The following is a 21,730-nucleotide window of genomic DNA, read 5'->3' as shown; positions in this document are numbered from 1 at the left end:
CTCCGCGCTTTTCCACAATCTATAAAGAGTTTACCGTTTAGGAGTAAATCTAAATTTCTTTTAATCTTAAAATGGCATAGATTGTATAAAACAGAACATAGATTTAGTTACACTTGGGGGGGACGAGCAGAGGAAAAACATTAAATATTAAATATACGCCTCGTCTTAAGACCCTCCCCTGTAGAAACGTTAAAATAGGGTGGAGTAGAAAGGGGAGGGCGGAGGCGGAGAGGGGATATGCGTTTCAGGATACAGGAAATACGGTAAACGCGAAACCGGGAGGAAGCTCTGTGCCTGGAAGGGACTGGCCGCCATCTCAGGTCTCGGCCTCGCAGGGCCCACCAGAGAGAGCTGACGCCCAGTATTATAATCCTTATGGGGGACCAACCTTGCGCCTCCGGGACATCCACGCTCCCACCTGGAAATACGCGGGAAACCAGGCCTCCAAAAAAGCGCTGTCTCCTAGCTCCACGGTGGGATTATCCTGAAGGAACCCCCAACGGAGGTAGTAACCCTCTCCCCTCCGCACCCTCTCCTGCATCACCCGGCCTGAAATCGCACCCTCCTCCTCCGGAGAAGTAGTAGAATATACTTCTCCCACCCCAAACCAGGTCAGAATCTTTCTCATCTTAAACATCCAGGCTCCCTGCAACTTAATTATGCAATTTCCCAGATCTCCCCCCTCTTTCTCTATTCTTTCAACGATTTCAAAGTGGAAAAACAAAACAAACAACAACAAAAAAGGGGGCATTAAATAGCTCTTTCACGAAATATGTTTGGGTGAAATTATGGATATTTATTGACATTAAGTAGTTATTTTAATATATTAACTGTGGTAATTATTATATTTTTTAAGAACTAGATTTAAATCTTTTGATATGCTTAAAAGTAATTCAGTGGGGCCGAAGTGGGGGTTTACAAACAAAATGTTCATGATTTGATCATAACTGGGTGATTCATTATGCTGTTCCCACTATTTTTGTGTATATTTGAAACTTTCCCATTTAAAGATCAATTTCAAGATCAATAACATTTGGAAGGCCTCATTCATGTGCTAACAGACCTAATTCCTGTGGTGACAGAGAGTATTCTTAAAGTCTCAAGGAATGTATGTTGTCTCTGTGTGTGGCAGGAAAATTTACCAAGTTTAAAAAAAAAAAAAGTTACACTGTGTAAACCCAAGTGCTTGTTTGGGGTATGCAGGGATCACTCAGGATGGACAAAGCCATTCTGCCTGGTGGTAATCATGACCCATCAATAAGGAAAGGGGAACTTTGGGTGGGCCTTAAAGGATGAGTGACATCTGTCTAGTGGAAAGCGAGAGAATGCTTTTCAGGCCTGGTGTTTCCAGTACAAAAGCCCCAAAGCAGCCTTCTGTGAAAAGCTTGGAGAAGCAAGAAGCAAGGAGAAAGACTTGGAGGTGCAACAGAGTGTTGCAGGACCTTTAATGTTATGCTAAAGAGTATGTAGTTTAATCCAAAAGTGGTGGTAACCGTTGAAGATTTTCAATCAAATGATGTATTTTAGGAGTCCAATTTTTACTATCAGAAAAACAACCTTTTATTTAGATGACCTAGAATACAAAAAAGAAAACCGAATCTGACCCAAGCCTCACAGATTCTTGTAATCCAAGGAAACAGGGCATCCTTTCTTCATTCATGCAATAAACCTTTACGGAGCCCTTGAAAAGGACTAGGCATTGTGCGGGAAACTGTAGGGAATGGATGACAAGGCATAATGCCTGGTGAATAGTAGGAGTGAAACAGATATTTGAATAAAAAGGTCAATAAGTGCTAGGTTAACAGTGGAAACTAAGGAGGCTCTGGATTTAGGACTTAGAGATAGTGCATAGAAAAAAAATGAGCTCTGGTTTTGCTTAAAAGCATCATCCAGTCATTCATTCGTTTACACTCTGATTTGCCTCAACTCTACTTCAGTGTCCAAAAGGATAATGGTTGTAGGGGGTAGGACATAGGAATAACAGTGCTCAGATACAAAACAAAGGAGGTTGTGCAAGGCAAAAAGTTCAAGAGCTACATAATTTCCTCTAGTGATTCAAATCATTGAAAATAGTAATAATAGCACATATTTACTGAACATTTTTATGTGCTAGACCCTGTTCTAAAATGCTTCCAATATTTATGTTCTTAATTTACAATAGACCTCTCTTAATAATATCCATTTAACTGTTATACAGGAATATTATTATACAGAAATATAGAATAATATATCTATTATATAGAAATGAGAGCATGGTGGATAATAAGGACTTGAGGCCAGGGGAAAGAGATGGACCATAACAGAAGAAACCATTTTGCCTTACTTTATTATTTTTCAGTCTCTGAGGGATTGAGGAATGACTTCATTTCCTTGGTGCATTCATAAAATGCTTCATCTAGTGAAGAAAATGAAGATTATTGACACTGCTGCCCTGCTTTTTTCTGATGTCCTGCACCAGGTAATTGTGTTTTTTAAGGTTATTTGTTTACAAAAAAACTTAGTAATGGAGGAAGAGGACTAAGAGTTATAAAAAGAAATAGCCAAACAAACAACAAAGCTAGCACCAAATGGTAAAATAGAAACTTACTTTCTACATTATATGAAACCATATATACCATATAATAATAATGTAACTTATAAGCTCCTTTGTTAGATTCACTCCTAATTACCTTACAGTTTTTGTTGTTACTGGGAAATGTATAAATGTGTTTAAAACCACATTTTCTGAGGTGCCTGGGTGGCTCAGTGGGTTAAGTCTCAGTCTTCTGCTGAGGTCATGATCTCAGGGTCCTGGGATCGAGCCCCCACCCCAGCCCCCACTCCATCGGGCTGTCTGCTCAGCAGGGAGTCTACTTCTACACTGGGGGGTGGGTGGCGTCTGCTTGTGATCTCTGTCTGTCAAATAAATAAGTAAAATCTTTTAAAAAAATTTTTAAACCCCACATTTTTTGATATTTGGCTGGTAAATGGGAATGATTGATATTTTTGCATATTGATTTTATATGCCACGATCTTTCTGAATTCTGTTTTTTTCTGATAATTTACCAATTTTCTGAGATTATCTATTATATTGTGAATAATGGCAATTTCTCATCAATATTTATTTTTTAGCTTGTCTTACTATGAAGCTAGGATCTTCACTACAATGAGAAAGAGTAACAGTGGTAGCAGATTTCCTTCTCTTGCTTTTGAATTTTCAACGGAATTACACAAATGTTTCACCATTTTTAGATTTGTTTCTTCAGGATAAGGAAGTTCATTTGTAGCCTTAGTATGCTGAGACTTTTTAATTATGAAGGAATATGGAGTTTTTCTCCATTAATTTGAGAGTGTGACCATATGATAAATTACAGTAATCAATTTTCTAATGTATTTTCTGATATTGGTTTCATCACCCTCACCATTGAATATGTTGTTTTTAAAATTTTTGCTTTAATCTTTATTATTTTCTTTATTGCATTATATTTGCTCTTTTTCAAACTTATCTTCTGGACTTTTAGCCCAGTAATCATCAAGTTCTTCTAAAATAAGAATTTATGACTATAAATCTTCCACTGCATATCATGTTAAAAGGATTTCACAGATTTTTATATGTAGTACTTTATTGTCATTCAATTGTAATTTCTCTCATGACTTCTTATTTGACTCATAAATTTGTTTAATTTGCAGACACATGGGGCTCTTTTGTAAAAATCAGACCATGAAATCATTAGTCCAATTATAATTAACTTCATCTTATTTTCCAAAAAAATCCTACAAAACTTCAACTTATTTTCTGCTTTAAAATATATTTTTAATCTTTCTGATAAGAAAAAGCAAAATTATATATGAGCTTCTCATTCTAAAAGATTTTAGCCATATAAGTTATTTCTTTCATTAACTACATGGAAATGTATGTGCATGCTATTGAATGATGGAATTATTCTTGGTATTTATATTTGAGTTTTTAAACTTTTTGTATATTTTTTTGTTGTTCTTTTTTTTAATCTTAAAAAAAATTAAATTTTATTTAAATTGATTTAATTTTTATTTAAATATATGTTATTTAACATACAGTAAAACATTAGTTTTAGGAAAAGAATTTAGTGATTCATCACTTACATATAATAATACCCAGTGCTCATCACAAGTGCCCTCATTAATACCCATCAACTATTTAGCCCATACCCCCAACCACCTCCCTCCATCAACCCTCAGATTATTCTCTATAGGTAAGAATCTCTTATGGTTTGCTTCCCTCTCTTTTTTTCCCCCCTTTCTATATGTTCATCTGTTTTCTTTCTTAAATTCTACATATTAGTGAAATCAATGGCTAATGGTATTTGTCTTTCTCTGACTTAATTCACTTAGCATAATATACTGTAGCTCCATCTACATCATTGCAAATGGCAATATTTTATTCTTTTTGATAGCTGAGTAATATTCCATTATATACATATATAGTATATGTGATATATATACATATACCACATCTTCTTTATCCATTCATCAGTAGATGGACATTTGGGCTTTTTCTGTAGTCTGGCTATTGTTGATAATGCTGCTATAAATATTGAGGAGTGTGTGCCTCTTCGAATCTGTATTTTTGTATCCTGTGGTTAAATACCTAGTAGTGCAATTGCTGGATCATAGGGTAGATCTATTTTTAACTTTTTGAGGAACCTCTATACTAATTTCCACGGTGAATGCACTACTTTGCATTTCTATCTACAGTGTAGGAGGGTTCCCCTTGCTCCACATCCTCACCAATACCTCTTATTTTCTGTGTTGTTAATTTTAGCCATTCTGACAGTTGAGAGGTGGCGTATCATCATGGTTGTGGTTTGTATTTCCCTGATGATGAATGATATTGAGCATCTTTTCATGTGTCTGTTAGCCACCTGTATGTCTTCTTTGGAGAAATATCTGTTCATGTCTTTTGCCCGTTTCTTAACTAATTATTTTTTGGGTGTTGAGTTTGATAAGTTCTTTATAGATTTTTGATAATAGTGCTTTATCTGATATGTCCTTTGCAAAAATCTTCTCCCATAACATACAATGCCTTTTAGTGTTTTTTTGGTTGTTTCATTTACTGTGCTGATGGTCTTTATCTCGATGAAGTTCCAGTAGTTCAATTTGCTTTTGTTTTCCTTGCCTTTGGGGATTTATCTAGCAAGAAGTTGCCATGGCCAAGGTCATGGAGGTTGCTGCCTGTGTTCTTCTCTAGGATTTTGATAGATTCCTGTCTCACATTGAGGTCTTTCATCCATTTTGAGTGTATCTTTGTGTATGGTGTGAGAAAATGGTCCAGTTTCATTCTTCTGCAATGTGGCTGTCCCATTTCCCCAGCACCATTTATTGAAGAGACTGTCTTTTTTCCATTGGATATTCTTTCCTGCTTTTTCTAAGATTAGTGGACTATAGAATTGAGGGCCCATTTCTAGGGTTTCTATTCTGTTCCATTGATGTATATGTCTGTGTTTGTGCCAGTACCATACTGTCTTGACTACAGCTTCATAAAACTCGAAGTCCAGAATTGTGATGTTTCCAGCTCTGCTTTTCTTTTTCAGGGTGTTGTGGGTATTCCGGGTCTTTTGTGGTTCCATAATTGTTCTGGCTCTGTGAAAAATGCTGGTGGTATTTTGATAGAGATTGCATTAAAATTGTAGGTTGTTTTGGGTAGTATAGACATTTTAACAATGTTTCTTTTGCTCTATGGGCATGGAATGTTTTTCCATTTATTTATGTCCTCTTCAATTTCTTACATAGGTGTTCTATACTTTTCAGAGTACAGAACATTTACCTCTTTGGTTAGGTTTATTCCTAGGCATCTTATGTTTTTTGGTGCAGTTGCAAATGGGATTGATGCCTTGATGTTGGTACATTTTTTATTACTGATATAATTTCTTTGCTGATTATGGGTCTATTCAAATTTTTAAATTCTCCCTATTTTAATTTTGGTAATTTGTATGTTTTTAGGAATTTTTACATATTTTCCAGATTGCCCATTTACTGCATATAGCTTTTTATAATATTCTCTTATAATTGTTTGTATTTCTGTGGTGTTGGTTGTGATCTCTCCTCTTTCATTTGTGATTTTATTTATTTGTTCCTTTCTCTTTTTGATAAGTCTGGCTAGGGAGTTACCAATTTTCTTAATTCTTTTGAAGAACCAGCTCTTAGTTTCATCGATCTGTTCTACTGTGTTTTGTTTTTGTTTTTGTTTTCTGTTTCTGTATCATTTATTTATGCTCTAATCTTTATTATTTCTCTTCTTCTGTTGGCTTTAGGCTTTATTTCCTTCTCCTTTTGTAGTTCCTTTAGATGTAAGAATAGGTTATATATTTGAGACTTTTCTTGTTTGGTGAGGTAGGCCTGTATTATAACATACTTCTCTTAAGACTGCCTTTGCTGTGTGTTTTCATTTTCATTTGCTTCCGTGTACTTTTTAATTTCCTCTTTAATTTCCTAGTTAACCCATTTATTCTTATTAGGATGTTTTCTCACCTCCATGAATTTGTGGTCTTTCCAAATCTTTTCTTCTGGTTGACTCTAAATTTTGTAGCATTGTCGTCTATTATGCACAGTATGATCTCAATCTTTTTTGTACTTGTTGAGGCCTAATTTGTGACCCAGTATGCGATCTATTGTAGAGAGTGTTCTGTCTGCACTCAAAAGGAATGTGTATTCTGCTGCTTGTGGATGAAATGTTATGAATATCTTTGTTAAGTCCACTGGTCCGTGTGTCATTCAAAGCCATTGTTTACTTTTGATTTTCTGCCTAGATGATCTGTCCATTGTTCTAAGTAGGAGTATTAAAGTCCCCTAGTATTATTGTATTATTGTCACTGAGTTTCTTCATGTTGTTTGATTTACATATTTAGGTCCCAAGTTGGGGGCATAAATATTTACAATTGTTAGAAATTCTTGTTTGATAGGTCCCTTAATTATGATATAGTGCCCTTCTTCATCTCTTCTTACAGTCTTTGGTTTAAAGTCTAGTTTTCTTTTCTTTTCTTTTTTTTAAAAGGATTTTATTTATTTATTTGACAGAGAGAGAGATCACAAGTAAGCAGAGAGGCAGGCAGAGGGAGGGGGGAAACAAGCTCCCTGATGAACACAGAGCCTAATGTGGGGCTTGATCCCAGGACCCTGAGACCATGACCTGAGCCAAAGGCAACAGCTTAACCCACTGAACCACCCAGATGCCCCTAAAATCTAGTTTTCTTATATAAGTATTGTCACTGTGGCCTTCTTTTGACAATGAACGGCTCTCCATTCTTTCACTTTCAATCTGTAGGTGTCTTTAGTTCTAAAATGAGTCTCTGGTAAGCAGCATATAGATAGGTCGTGTTTTTTTTTTTAATCCATTCTGCTGCCCTTTGTCTTTTGATTGAATAATTTAGTCCATTTACTTTCAGACTGATTATTGATAAATATGAATTTAGTGCCATTGTTTTAACTGTAAAGTTGGTATTTCTGGATATTTTCTCTGTTACTTTCTAGTTTTTGTTGCTTTTGGTCTTTTTTTTCTCTACTCAGGACCCCTTAAAATTTCTTTCACACCTGGCTTAATGGTCACAAACTCCTTTAGTTTTTGTTCGTCTTGGAAACTCTTTTTCTCTCCTTTTATTCTGAATGACAGCCTTACCAGGTAAAGAATTATTGGCTGCATATTTTTCCCATTCAGTACATTGAATATATCATGCCACTCTCCTCTGGTCTGCTAAGGTTCTGCGGATCTATCTGATGCAAACCTGATTTGTTTTCTCTTCTAGGTTAAGGAATTTTTCCCCGTGTTGCTTACAAGATTCTTTCCTTATCTGTGTACTTTGAAAATTTTACTATGCTGTGTCTTGGTGTTGGGTTGCTTTTGTTGATTTTGATGGGAGTTCTTTTTTTTTTTTTTAAGATTTTATTTATTTATTTGTCAGAGAGAGAGAGAGATCACAAGTAGGTAGAGAGGCAGGCAGAGGCAGAGGCAGAGGGAGAAGCAGGCTCCCTGCCAAGCAAGGAGCCTTATATGGGACTCGATCCCAGGACCCTGGGATCATGACTTGAGCTGAAGGCAGCTGCTTAACCAACTGAGCCACCCAAGCGTCCCTTGATGGGAGTTCTTTATGCCTCCTGGATTTCGATGTCTGCATCCTTCTCCAGATTAGGAAGTTTTCAGCTATAATACCCTCAAATAAACCTTCTGCCCCTTTCCCCTCTCCTCTTCTTCTGGGACTCTATGATACAAGTGTTATTACACTTTATGGAGTCGCTTAGTTCCCTAAGTCTACATTCGTGATCCAATATTTTTCTTTCCTTCTTCTTTTCAACTTTATTATTTTCCATAATTTTAACTTCTGTATGATTGATTTGCTCCTCAGCTTCTTCCATCCTTGTGGTCACTACATTCAGTCTGTTGTGCATCTTGGTTATAGCCTTTTTATTTCTGCCTGAGTAGTTTCTAGAATTTTATCTCTGCAGTAAGGTACTCCCTAGTGTATTCTGTGCTTTTCTCAAGTACAGCTAGCATCCCTTAGATTGTGTTTTAAATTCTTGTTCAGGCATATTACTTATATTGTTTTGATTAGATCACTAGCCATTACCTCTTGGTGTTTCTTGTGGGATAGATTCCTCCAACTTGGCATTTTGCTTAGATCTCTGTCTTCTGCGTTTTCAGAAAATCTGTTACATTTCCTGTTCCTGAGAGTAATGGCTAAATTAAGAAAGATCATATACTGTCCAAAGTTTGGCATTTCAGGAAGTTTTTGGTGTATTTTATGTGTACTCTGCTGCTGTGTTTTGGCTGCTCCTTCCCTTAGGTCAGTCCTCTACAGAGTTTCTCCTTCCCGCAGTAGGGAGTGTTCAGACGTTGGACATTGTGTGGTGGGTTTTAACTTGGTACCTTTTGGTGTGCTTGTTAGAAAAGGCTAGATTCTATTTCATTTCCCCCAAAGCTGAAGTTTTCCAGTACTCTATGATCAGTAGACTTAGTTTGTGCATGGGGTTTATGCTGGTCTTCTGGGGAAGGGGCCTGCCGTGCTGGTTCTCAGGTCAACTTGGCCTAGTGGAGATGCATCTTTAAAGTATGGTGGGGTGAGGATTACTATCAGCAACTGTAGCCTCCACTATGGGTGCTGTGTTGTTCACTGAAGTCTGTCTATGCTGATGGATGGAAGGGAAATGGCCTCACTTTACTCTCATGTCCCTAAAGAGGGGAGTTTGTGCCTGCTCCTATTCAGGAAGCCCTCACAGAAGAATGAACAATCTCCCCCTCTGTGTCCCAGGATTCCTTCAGAACCCTGTCTGTGTCTGCACCATCTGTCTGCATGGTGGCACTGTGTTCCTGTGTTTTATTTCAGGGGTGCAGCTGGGTTTCAAAACTCCAAATTTTAGGAACCTCATAAGGTGCAAACCTACATTAATTCTCTGGAGAGGGTCTTGCTGCACTGTGGCTCATGTCAGTTTGTTCCAGAAAAGCAGTTGCATGACTGTGCAGGGATTCAGCATTTATGATAAACCTTAGACAAAAGCTGGCATCCGGGTAACCTGCCTTCAGCAGGTCCCTCTGCTGATTTGCTAATTAACAGTGCTGCTCTATAGTGCCCATTTTCTGTTTCATCTCCTCTCAGGATATGCCATCTCTCCCAAATTCACTCCAAAGAAGGGAACTGTCTCTCCCGGTACAACCAAGGGTATCCTCAGACCATGCTGTCCACTTCTGGGGCTCTGAACTCTTCCCTAGATGAACACAACTGTACCCACCTGACACAGCCCCAGCAATGGCACAGACTTCTTAAACATCAGACTTTGAGCTCCACTGCTTGTAAAAACATAAAATAGTCAGCCCCTCTCCTTTTCACAGTCCGTGGTTTTGGGGAAGTGTTTTTCTTGCATAATCCCCTGCATATTGGATTCCCTCTTTCTCTTCCTCTCTCAGTCTTCTCTGTGAGAAGGTCTCCTTCCCCTCTGAAGCATCTGCAGTTCTCTTCTCCCCCCAAATCACCTGTCTGCAGCTCCTACCTTCCATGATGTGGCTTTTCTCCCTTTAAATGTACAGTTTGTTCTCAGTCCTCAGATCAATTTCTTGGGTGTTCAGAATGATTTGATATTAACCTATCTGTGTTCAAGGGACAAGGCAGGCATAGGGTTCCCCATGTACTCCACCATCTTAACTCATCCTCCTCTAAACTTTATTTTTATCTAATTTTACAATTCAAAGAAATTGTTAGACTATTACAAAGAACTCCCATACGCTCTACCCAGATTCACCAATTAACATTTTTCCATGTTTGCTTTTATATTCTCTATTTCTTTTTCTCCCTCTTATACCCCTTCTCCCTCTACCAGCTCTTTTTTCCTTTCCTCCTCACTTATCCATTCTCCTCTTCTCTACCTTCCCCTTTTCCTTGGCCCTTTCCACTCTTCCTCTCTCTCTCTGAGCTGTTTAAGAGTCTCTAGCAGATATTATGCTCCTTTACTTGGAAATATTTCAGTACTGTAAGTACGTCAGTGCATACTTCCTCAGAAAGATGACTTTCTCTTAAATAATCTTACTACATGTGTCAAAATAGAAATTTTATATTGTTCTAGTTTTTGTTACCTAAAGTTTTATTTTCAAGATTATCCACTTATAATCACTGAAAAAGGGAAGTGTTTGGAAGAACATATATTTTAAATGGATGATGCAAGCTATATTAATAACTCTTTTTTGTCTAGATTTATTGAAATGTATTTGGCATATAACATTGTTGCAAGCTTATGGTATACAATAAGGTGATTTGCTATATCTATATGTTACAAAATAATTACCACAAGTTTTCACAGTCATCTCACACAGTTATCTTTTTTTTCTCTGTGGTGAGACTTTTTTTTTTTAATTATTTCTTGAGAGATAGAGAGCACATGAGCAGGAGGGGCAGAGAGAGAGGGAGAGAATTTTAAGCAGGATCCATGCTCTGCAAAGAGTCCAAAGCAGGGTTCAACCTCCTGACCCTGAGATCATGACCTGAATCGAAAACAAGAGTTGGACTTTTAACCGACTGAGCTAACCCAGTGACCCATGTGTGGCGAGAACTGTTAATATCTACTCTCAACAACTTTTAAGTATACAATATAGTATCATTAATTATAGTCAAACTATAGTTTTAATTATAACTATAATTGTATAAATACATATACTATAACTATATTATTAACTGTAATACAGTGTATATCATGCTATATATGTTGTAGATATCCAGAACTTAGTCATGTTAATAACTGAATATTTATGCCCTTTGAGCACTTTCACCAATTTCTCCCATCCTCCAACCTCAGGAAACTACCAACGTACTCTGTATTGATGAGTTTGTTTTCTTTTTAGTAAGATTCCATGTGTAAGTTCATGCAGTGTTTTTCTCTATCTAATGTCTTTGACTTAGTATAATGCCCTCAAGTTTTATCCATTGGGTTGGAAATGACAGGATTTCTTAAGGCTGAATAACACATCATTTTATATTTACATCGTATTTTTTTTTATCTTTTCATCTGTCAGTGGAGACCTAGATTGTTTCCATGTCTTGCTTATTGTAAATAATGATGCAGTGAACTGGGGGTGCAGACGTCTCTTCAAGATTAGTGATTTTATTTCTTTCAGATATATACCTAAAGGGACTTGCTGAATCATATAATACTTTTTTTCTCAAATTTTTATTTAAGTTCTAGTTAGTCAATGTACAGTGCAGTATTGGTCTCAGAAATACAATTCAGGGGCGCCTGGGTGGCTCAGTGGGTTAAAGCCCCTGCCTTCGGCTCAGGTCATGATCCCAGGGTCCTGGGATTGAGCCCCGCATCGGGCTCTCTGCTCAGCAGGGAGCCTGCTTCCTCCTCCCTCTCTCTCTGCCTGCCTCTCTGCCTGCTTGTGATTTGTCTGTCAAATAAATACATAAAATCTTTAAAAAAAAAAGTGATTCATAAGTGATTCAGTGATTCATCACTTATGTACAACACTCAATGCTCATCGTAAGTGCCCATACCCCACCCACCTCCTCCATCAACCCTCAGTTTGTTCTCTGTCTTTAAGAGACTGTTATGGTTTGTTTCTCTCGTTCTTTTTACTTTTTTATTGTCCCTCCCATATGTTCAGCTGTTTTGTTTCTTAAATTCCACATATGAGTGAAATCATGTTACTGATCTTTCTCTGACTGGCTTATTTTGTTTAGCATAATATACTCTACCTCCATCCATTTCATTGCAAATGGCAAGATTTCATGCTTTTGATGGATAAATAATATTCCATTGGAATAACATTCCATTCCAATGTAAATAACATTCCATTCCACCACATCTTCTTAACCCATTCATTAGTCAATGAACATTTGGACTCATTCTATCGTTTGACTATTGTTGATAATGCTGTTATCAACATCAGGGTACATGTGTCCCTTTGAATCTGTGTTTCTCTGTCCTTTGGTTAAACACCTAGTAGTGCAATTGCTGGATTATAGGGAAGTTCTATTTTCAACTATTTAAGGAACCTCCATACTGTTCTCTTGAATGACTGTACAACTTTGCATTCCTACCATCAGTGAAAGAGGGTTCCCCTTTATCCACAGCATTACCAACACCTGTTGTTTTTTGTTTTGTTAGTTTTAGCCATTCTGACAGGTGAGAGTTGCTATCTCATAGTGATTATTTGTATTTCCCTGATGATGAGTGATGCTGAGCATTTTTAATGTGTCTGTAGGCCATCTGGTTGTCTTCATTGGAAAAGTGTCTATTAGTGTCTTCTGCCCATGAAATATTTTTTGGGTATTGAGTTTGATAATTTCTTTATAGATTTTGGATACTAATGCTTTTTTTGTCTGTCATTTGCAAATATATTCTCCCACTCTGTAGGCTGCCATTTAATTTTCTTGATTTTTTTTTCCTTCTTGAAGAAGTCCCATTAGTTCATTTTTGCTATTATTTTCCTTGCTTCCTGTGACATGACTAGTAAGAATTTGCTATGGCCGAGGTCAAAGGATACTGCCTGTGTTCTCTAGGATTTTGTTGGGTTCCTGTCTCACATTTAGGTCTTTCATCTATTTTGATTATTTTTATGTATGATATGAGAGAGTGGCCCAGTTTTATTCTTCTGCATGTGGCTGTCCAATTTTCATAACGCAATTTTTTAAAGAGTCTATATTTTTTCCATTGAATATTCTTTCCTGTATCATCAAAGATTAGATAACCATAGAATTGAGGTTCCATTTTGGGGTTTTCTGTTCTGTTCAGTTGATCTCTGTGTCTGTTTTTGTGCCAGTACCACACTGTTCTGATGGTTATAGCTGTATAATTCACCTGGAAGTCTGGAATTGATGCCTCTCACTTTGGCTTTCTTTTCAACATTCCTTTGGCTCTTCTGGGTCTTCTGTGGCTCCATACAAATTTTATGATTGTTTGTTCCAGCTCTATGAAAAATGCTGAGGGTATTTTGATAGGGATTGCATTGAATGTGTACATTGCTGTGGGAAGTATAGACTGACTGACTTTCTTTCTTTCTTTCTCTATTTGTCAGAAAGAGAGGCTGAAAGAGAGACAGAGAGAGAGCACAAGCAGAGGGAAGGGCAGAGGGAGAGGGAGAAGCAGACTCCCCGCTGAGCAGGAAACGTGAATCAAGGATCAGTCCCAGGACCCTGGGATCATGACCTGAGCCAAAGGCAGACCCTTAACCAACTGAGCCTCCCAGGCACCCTGGTACAGACATTTTAACAGTGTTTGTTCTTCCAGTCCATGAATGTGGAATGATTTCCCATTTTTTTGTGAACTCTCCAGTTTTTTCATTAGTGTTCTGTAGTTTCCAGAGTATAAATTCTTGAACTCTTTGGTTAAGTTTCATCCTACTTATCATATCATATGGTTTTTGGTGCAATTGTAAATGGGATTGATTCCCTGATTTCTTTTTCTGTTTCTTCATTATTGTTGTATAGAAATACAACAGATTTCTGTTTTTTATTTCATAGCCTATGATTTTGCTGAATTTGTATACAAGATCTAGCAACTTTTTGGTGGAGTCTTTTGTGTTTTTTACATAGAATATCATGTTGTCTCAAATACTGAAAGTTTGACTTCTTCCTTATTGATTTGGATACCTTATTTCTTTTTCTTCTCTGATTGCTGAGGCTGAGTCTTCCAGTATGTTAAATATGGTGAGAGTAGAAATCTGTATCTTATTCCTGACCATAGATGAAACACTCTGTTTTTCCTCTTTGAGGATGATATTAACTGTGTCTTTCACATATGGCTTTTATGATGTTGAAGTATGTTCCTTCTATCCCTACTTTGTTGAGGGTTTTTATCAAAAATGGTGGCTGCTGTATTTTGTCTTGCTTTTTCTGGCTTTATTAACTGGATTATCTGGTTCTTATCTTTTTGTATATTAAGGTGTTGTATCATATTGATTGATTTATGAATATGAACTACCCCTGAAACCCAGAAATAAATTCCAGTTGATTGTGGTAAATAGTCCTTATAATGTACTGTTAGATTCAATTTGCTAGTATCTTCTTTTTTTAAAAATTTTATTTATTTATTTGACACTCAGAGATCACAAGTAGACAGAGAGGCAGGCAGAGAGAGAGGAGGAAGCAGGCTCCCCGATGAGCAGAGAGCTTGATGCGGGGCTTGATCCCAGGACCCTGGGATCATGACCTGAGCAAAGGCAGAGGCTTTAACCCACTAAGCCACCCAGGGTGCCCCATCTTCTTTATTTTTAACATCTTAATTTTATTTTATTTTTTTTCATGTTCCAAGATTCATTGTTTATGCACCACACCCAGTGATCTTCTTAAGAATTTTTGCATCTTCTTGAGAATTTTTGCATCCCTGTTCACCAGGGATAGTGGTCTGTAATTCTCCTTTTTACTGGAGTCTTTGTCTGGTTTTGGAATCAAGGTAATGCTAGCCTTGTAGAAGGAGTGTAGAAGTTTTCCTTTCATTTCTATTTTTTGGAAGAATTTGAGAGGTATAGGTATTATCTCTTCTTTAATGTCTGGTGGAGTTCCCCTGGGAAGCCATCTGTCCCTGGAGTTGTTTGTTGGAGATTTTTGATTACTTTCAAAATTTTCAGTGTTCTTTTGATTTCTTTCCTGGCTATGGGTCTTCATAAATTTTTTATTTCTTCCTGTTTCAGTTTTGGTAGTTTCTATGTTTCTAGCAATTTGTCCATTTCTTCCAGATTGCCCATTTTGTTGGCATACAGTTTTTCATAATATAATCTATGATTATTTGCATTTTTGTGGTTTGGGGTACTATCTCTCCTTTTTCTTTCATGACTTTTTTCTATTTGGATCCTTTTATCTTTTTTTTAAATTTTTTATTTTTTATAAACATATATTTTTATCCCCAGGGGTACAGGTCTGTGATTCACCAGGTTACACACTTCACAGCACTCACCAAAGCACATACCCTCCCCAATGTCCATAATCCCACCCCCTTCTCCCAAACCCCCTCCCCCCAGCAACCCTCAGTTTGTTTTGTGAGATTAAGAGTCACTTATGGTTTGTCTCCCTCCCAATCCCATCTTGTTTCATTTCTTCTTCTCCTACCCACTTAAGCCCCCATGTTGCATCACATTCACCCATTTAGCATGTTGAATGTTTCCTGCCACTATCTTCTGGCCTTCCAGGTTTCTCTGGCAGATCTGTTGTGAACTTGAGCTGTCTTTCCTTGTAGGTTAAGCGCTTTCTTTCCCTTGTTTTCAGGATTCTTTCCTTACCTGTGTATTTTGTGAATGTATTATATGCCTGGGTGATGTTGAGTATTTTAATTTAATGGGAGTTCTCTGTCCTTTTTGGATTTTGAGGTCTGCGTCCTTCCCCAGATGAGGGAGGTTTTTCAGCTACAATTTGAACAATCCTTCTCCCTATTTTTCTCTTTCTTCATCATCTGGGTCTCCTATGATAAAAATGTTACCAGCTTTTAATAAGTCACTGAGTTCCCTAAGTCTACCTTCATTGGCCTACCTTCATGGTAGGCTTTCTTTCCCTCTTCTTGTCAGTGTCATTATTTTCCATAATTTTATTTTCTGTATCACTGACTCCTTCCTCTGTTTCATCCTTCCTCACTTTCTTGGAATCCATTCTGGTTTGAACCTTAGTTATAACATTTATTTGGGGGAGTGACTAGATTTTAGTTCTTTTATCTCTGATGTAAAAGAGTCTTTATTGTCTTCTATGCTTTTTTGAAGCCCAGTTGCTATCCTTATAATTGATGTTTTAAATTCTAGTTCAGACATCTTCCTTATGTCTCTTGATTAAATCCCTGGACATGAGTTATACTTCCTGCTTTTCTTTGGTGAATTTCTCCATCTCCTCATTTTGTTCTGAAACGAAAAGAAAGAAAACCAAAGCAAAAATCAAAAAACATAAAAACTAGATCCTGGGTGTGTTGGTCTCATTGTTAAAAGATCCCCCCCCCGAAATTAATAAGATAAAATGAAAGTAAACAAAAAATTAAGGAAACATTTATATAATATATATAAATAAAATTTAAAAATAATAAAAAGAGAAGATATTGAAAAAATAAGAAATTAATGAAGAATTAATACAGAATAAAAGTAAAAAGGAAGCAAGATCTTATTTCCCTTTTAGCATGAGTACCTTTGCAGTACTCAGTGATCAGTAGATTTGGTGAGAAGAAGGTGTTTGTGTTTGTCCTTTGGGGAAGGTGCCTATTGTGCTGATCTTCAGGTGGACTTGACCTAGCAGAAATTTGCCTCCAGCGTAGCTGGGGGTTGGGGCTTTGTGCGGGTGATTCTGGCCTCCACTATGTGGTGTTGCCTTTCTTCATGAAGGCTTACAGTGCTGATGGGCAAGATGAAAATGGTGGTGTCCTGATGTCTAGCCTTGGAGCTGAATGTTTAAGCCTCCCACTCTTCAGTGAGCCTTCAAAGAAGAGCAGTCAGTCACCCCTCTGGTGTCTCCAGTTTTCGTCAGAACCCTGTGTTCACCCCATCTGTGTCCAAGTTTTTATTTAATCTCAGGTGCACGACTGAGTTTCAGAATTCCAAATTTTAGGGACACCTGTGTTGTGCACCTATCCTGTTCCTCCAGGGGAGGGTCTTGCTGCACTTTTGTTGTTTGCCAGTCAATCCAAGTATGTAGTCACACAACCACTCTGTGGTTTGTAGCTTATAGCAAAATAGCAGAAAGCCAGTACAAAGACTGCCTAAGCAGGATTCACCTGTCCTGTTTCTGGGAACAGTGCAGTATGTTGGCATCACCTGTTCTTCTTGTGACCCAGGGGATCCTCAGACCACATTGTCACTGCTGGGATTCTGGCCTACTTCCCCACCTTAGCACCTTTAAGTGAACTTCTAAAGGTTCAGATTTTGCACTCTGTTGATTGTAATACTTTGCAGTTGCCCCTATAAACAGGGCTCCCTCCTTGCCATTGTATCCACAGCTATATCTCCCCCAGGTCAACCAAAGGTGGTCACTTTTCTACTTGAAGATTTGCAGTTTTTGTTCTCTCGGACCTCTGAGTGACATTGTGGGTGTTCATAATGATTTGATAAGTATCTAGCTATATTTTGAGGGAGGACACAAGCTTAGAGTCCCCCTACTCTTCCATCATCTTAACTCTTCCCTCCAAAATCCACTGGTTTTAGTATCCATTGGTAAATCTGGACTGAAACAGTTATTAGTATGATGGCTGCAGTATGATAATTTTGAAGCTCCATCATTTTTGCTACAGATATAAATTTGAATAATGCTTTAAGGAAGAGCTTTATTCTCTATTTGTTTACTTATTTACGTTAGTTTGGACACATTCATTTTGATTCTTTCATGAATATCTTACTGCTATCATTATTTATTTTAATGTTCAGATTATCTCAGATTTAACCAGTGGCAACCAATTCAAGCTGGCTTCTCTGTCCATTCAATCTACTCCCATCATTCTGATACATATTTTGACATCAACATTTCCTTCACTTCCTTACTTTCAGGCTTGTTTTTTATTCCCGCCTTATGGACCATTTCTGTGTGGAGCTGCAATTACTTTTAGTGGGAGGTGATATTTAGAAACCAAGGCATGGGTACATGGATATATTTTAGTTTCACATTTTGTTATTCTCGTTTAATTATACTTAGTACAGACACTATGATACTATTTATTTAGTATTGAGATTTTATTTATATTCTAGAGAACATGATCAATTTTTAAGTATTTAATATGTGCCTGAAAAGATTTTGTATATTCTACCTCTTGAATGTGGTGTTCTGTAAGTGCCCATTGAATTCATTGTATCATTTATCTGTCTTCTATATTTCTATTAATTTTGTTTGTTTGTTAGATCTGTCAGTTTCTGAAAGAGGTAAATTTAAAATGCCCCACTATAATGGTGGATTTGTCAAATTATTGTAGTTCTCTAAATTTTTGCTTTTTATACATGGCACTTTGTTATGTCCATACAAGTCTAAAGTACATGCATCTTTTATCATTTCAATGACCCATTTTACCTCTTTTTGCACTTAAAGTCTATTTTGGTTGTTATACTTTTCTATGGATGGTATTTCTTTCTCAGTTCTTTTGATTACTCACTTTCTTTTTTTTCCTTTATTTTTCAGAATATATTCTATAAAAATAAAACAGTGGATGCATTGATTTATTTGTGAATTTATCAACAGATTTTATAATGAGCAATAAGGATAAGCTTTATATATGAAAACAAAAATGTTCTTCAGTTTTTTTTAATAAAATTTTTTTTAATAAAATTTCAACTCTTCAGAAAAGTCAAAAGACATCCTTCATGTAGATTCATCCATTTTTTATTTTGTTATATATAATTTCTTTGTTTATAAATGTATACATGTTTTTATGTTATATATTAATATTACATGTTATATATAATTATAAGTGTTGCTGAACCATTTGGAAGTAACGTGCAGATACTATGACACTTCAGCCTTGAACACTTCACTTCGTTACTTCTCAAGAACAAGGGCATTACTTTCATCACATTTAGAGAAATTTAACACTGATACAATTCTGTTATCTAACATAACTGTCCCGATCAAAATTTTAAAATTGTCCTAAGAGTGTCCTTCAAAGCTTTTTATTTGTTTTGGTACAGGATCCAGTCAAGGATCATGTACTGTATTTGGTTGCCATTGCGCCTTTAATGTAAATCTAGAAAAGAACTAACTCATCTTTTCTTAAAAATTTTTCAAAATATTGGCAGCTCTGATGGGTCCAGGCAGTTGTCCTACATGTGTGTCACAATTTGAGCTTGTCTGTTTCCCCATGATTAATTTAAGCATTTTTAGCAAAGGACTACATAGGTGATGCTGTGTCCTTGCATCACATCGGAAAGCACAAAAGCCTGTTTTATCCCACTCATTATTGATGGTGCTAAGTTTGATCTTTTTAAAATATTTTTTTTAAGAGCTATTTACATTCACAGCAAATTTGAGAACATATAGAGATTTCTCATATATCCCCACCCCTACACATGCATAGCCTTTCCTGTTAACATTCCCTATCAGAGTGGTACATTTTTCACAATTAATGAAACTGTACTGACATACAATAATCACCCAAAGTCCATAGTTACATTATTTCACTCTTACTGTTAAACATTTTGTGAGCTTAGAAAAATGAATAATGACATTTAATCTCATTATAGTATCATATAGAGTATTTCCACTGCTTCAAAAGACCTCTGTGTTCTGCCTATTTGCCCCTTCCTCCAAGCCTCTGGCAACCACTGGTCTTTTTACTGTGACCATAGTTTTACCTTTTACAGAATGTTAATAATTGAAATCATACAGTATATGGCCTTTCAAATTTACTTATATCCATTAGTAATATGCATTTAGGGTTTCTCCGCATCTTTTAATGATTTGATAGCACATTTCATTTCAGAGTAACATTCCATTGTTTGTACCAGTTTATTTATCCATTCACCTACTGAAGGACACTGGTTGCATCTAAGATTTGGCAGTTATGAATAAAGTGCTATAAATACCTACATGCAGATTTTTGCGTAGACATGTTTTCAACTCCTTTGGGTAAATATCAGGAAATATAATTGTTTATATTTGGTTTTTCATATTTATATTTATATATTTTTATGTACATATTGTATATGTGTATACATGTACATATTTTTTCTAAACAATTTGACAATAAGTTGCCTCATGAATCCTGTGTAATTCAGTATGTATTTCCTAAAACTGTATTCATTTTTCACCCATTATACCATTAAATGTCATTTATTTAAAAAAAGAAAAAAGAATCTGGTCCAGGGTCCAATCTATCTATAATCATGTCGCATTGAACTGTCATGTTTGCTTAGTTTCCTTCAATCTGCAGTAGTTTCTTAGATTTTCTTTATGTAGAAAAAATAGTTTTGAAGAAACAATAATTTTTTAGAATGTCCTTGAATTTCAGTTTGTTTGATGGTTTTTCATGATTACATTCAATTTATACACTTTTGTCAAGGATATGACTGAATTGATGTTTGTTTCTCAGTATATTGTGTAAGGAGGCACATGGTATCATTCTGTTCTATAACTTTTAGTTTCTTGTTACAGAATTTTGTTTAGGAGATTGAAGAATGTTAGGTTGTGTCCATTGGTGATGTCATGGATAGCTAGGCAGGTACTCTTCTCTTTTCCCATGGGAAACAATAGCTTTTTTTTTTTTTAAAGAAGGTTTTTTTTTTTTTAAGACTTTATGTAGTTACATCATGTGAGTGGGAGTCGGATGAGGGGCAGAGAGAAAGGGAGAGAATCTCAAGAAGATTTTGTGTTCAGCACGAGCCTAACATGTGGCTTGATCTCATGACCCTGAGACTGTGACCTGAGCTGAAATCAAGAGGTGGATGCTGGGGCACCTAGGTGGCCCAGTCGTTAGGCGTCTGCCTTTGGCTTGGGTAATAATTCCAGCGTCCTGGGATTGAGCCCTGCATCATGCTCCCTGCTCAGTAAGGAGTCTGTTTCTCCCTCTCCCACTCCCCCTGCTTGTGTTCCCTCTCTTGCTATGTCTTAAATAAGTAAAATCTTTAAAAAAAAAAAAAAACAACCAAAAAAGAGTTGGATGCTAAACCACCTGAACCACCAAGGAGCCCAAAACAGTCATGTTTTTATGGACATGTTATTATGATGGATTTAGGTTTTCCTAATAGGCAGCCTGTTTTTTTGTCTACTTTACCTGTTTATAGAAGTGCTTATCATTAAATAGAGTTGCCATGTCTATTCTACAATCATATTTTCTTGCCTTAGAGTATTTATTACTCTGCCTATTGGTCTGTTTCTCTCTCTCAGAAGAGTTTTTTCAGCAGCCTCACATGCACATTGTCCTTAGGCACATTTTTCTGTAAGGTTAGCCAGTTTTTTTCCCCTTACCATTCATTGCCTTCCTGTACTACTTTCTTATTTTATAATTATTTCAAAGACTTTATTCTGTGAAACCAATTCATCATATTCCTTATTTTATATTTTTTAAATTCCAGTATAATTAACATACAGTTTTATAGTTCTAGGTGTACAATATAATGATTGAACGATTCCATACATTATTCAGTGATGATCAGGATGAGTGTGCTTTTAATCACCCTCACCTGTTTGACCCATTCCCCTTCCACCTACCATCTGTCAACGTGTTTGTTTCTGTATAGTTACTCTAGATTTTGGTCTCCTTTTTCCTAGTTTATTTTATTTCTTAAATTGCATATATGATTGAAATCATATATGATTGAAATCGTACTTATCTTTCACTGACTTTTTTTAAA

General features: G+C 36.5%; 1 long non-coding RNA gene across 3 annotated transcripts in view; it reads left to right on the top strand.

Moving 5' to 3' along the window:
• Nucleotides 1-250: 250 nt before the first annotated feature.
• Nucleotides 251-21,730, top strand: part of NBDY — a 50,931-nt gene continuing 29,451 nt past the window's right edge. Inside the window, exons 1-3 of one of the 3 annotated variants that reach the window (XR_001177687.2) lie at nucleotides 251-611; nucleotides 2,339-2,458; nucleotides 18,564-20,839. This is a non-coding gene — a long non-coding RNA (negative regulator of P-body association). Of the gene's footprint in view, nucleotides 612-2,338; nucleotides 2,459-3,111; nucleotides 3,947-18,563; nucleotides 20,840-21,730 lie in introns of those variants that run through there. The other 2 variants (XR_201439.3, XR_001177688.2) reach the window with 2 other exon arrangements.

The sequence above is a fragment of the Mustela putorius genome, unplaced genomic scaffold (genome assembly GCF_011764305.1).
Source record: "Mustela putorius furo isolate JIRA1106 unplaced genomic scaffold, ASM1176430v1.1 tig00004121_pilon_pilon_pilon, whole genome shotgun sequence".
Classification (NCBI taxonomy): domain Eukaryota; kingdom Metazoa; phylum Chordata; class Mammalia; order Carnivora; family Mustelidae; genus Mustela; species Mustela putorius.
The sequence above is the reverse complement of the archived record's forward strand: the minus strand, read 5'-3'. Positions and strand labels throughout refer to the sequence as shown.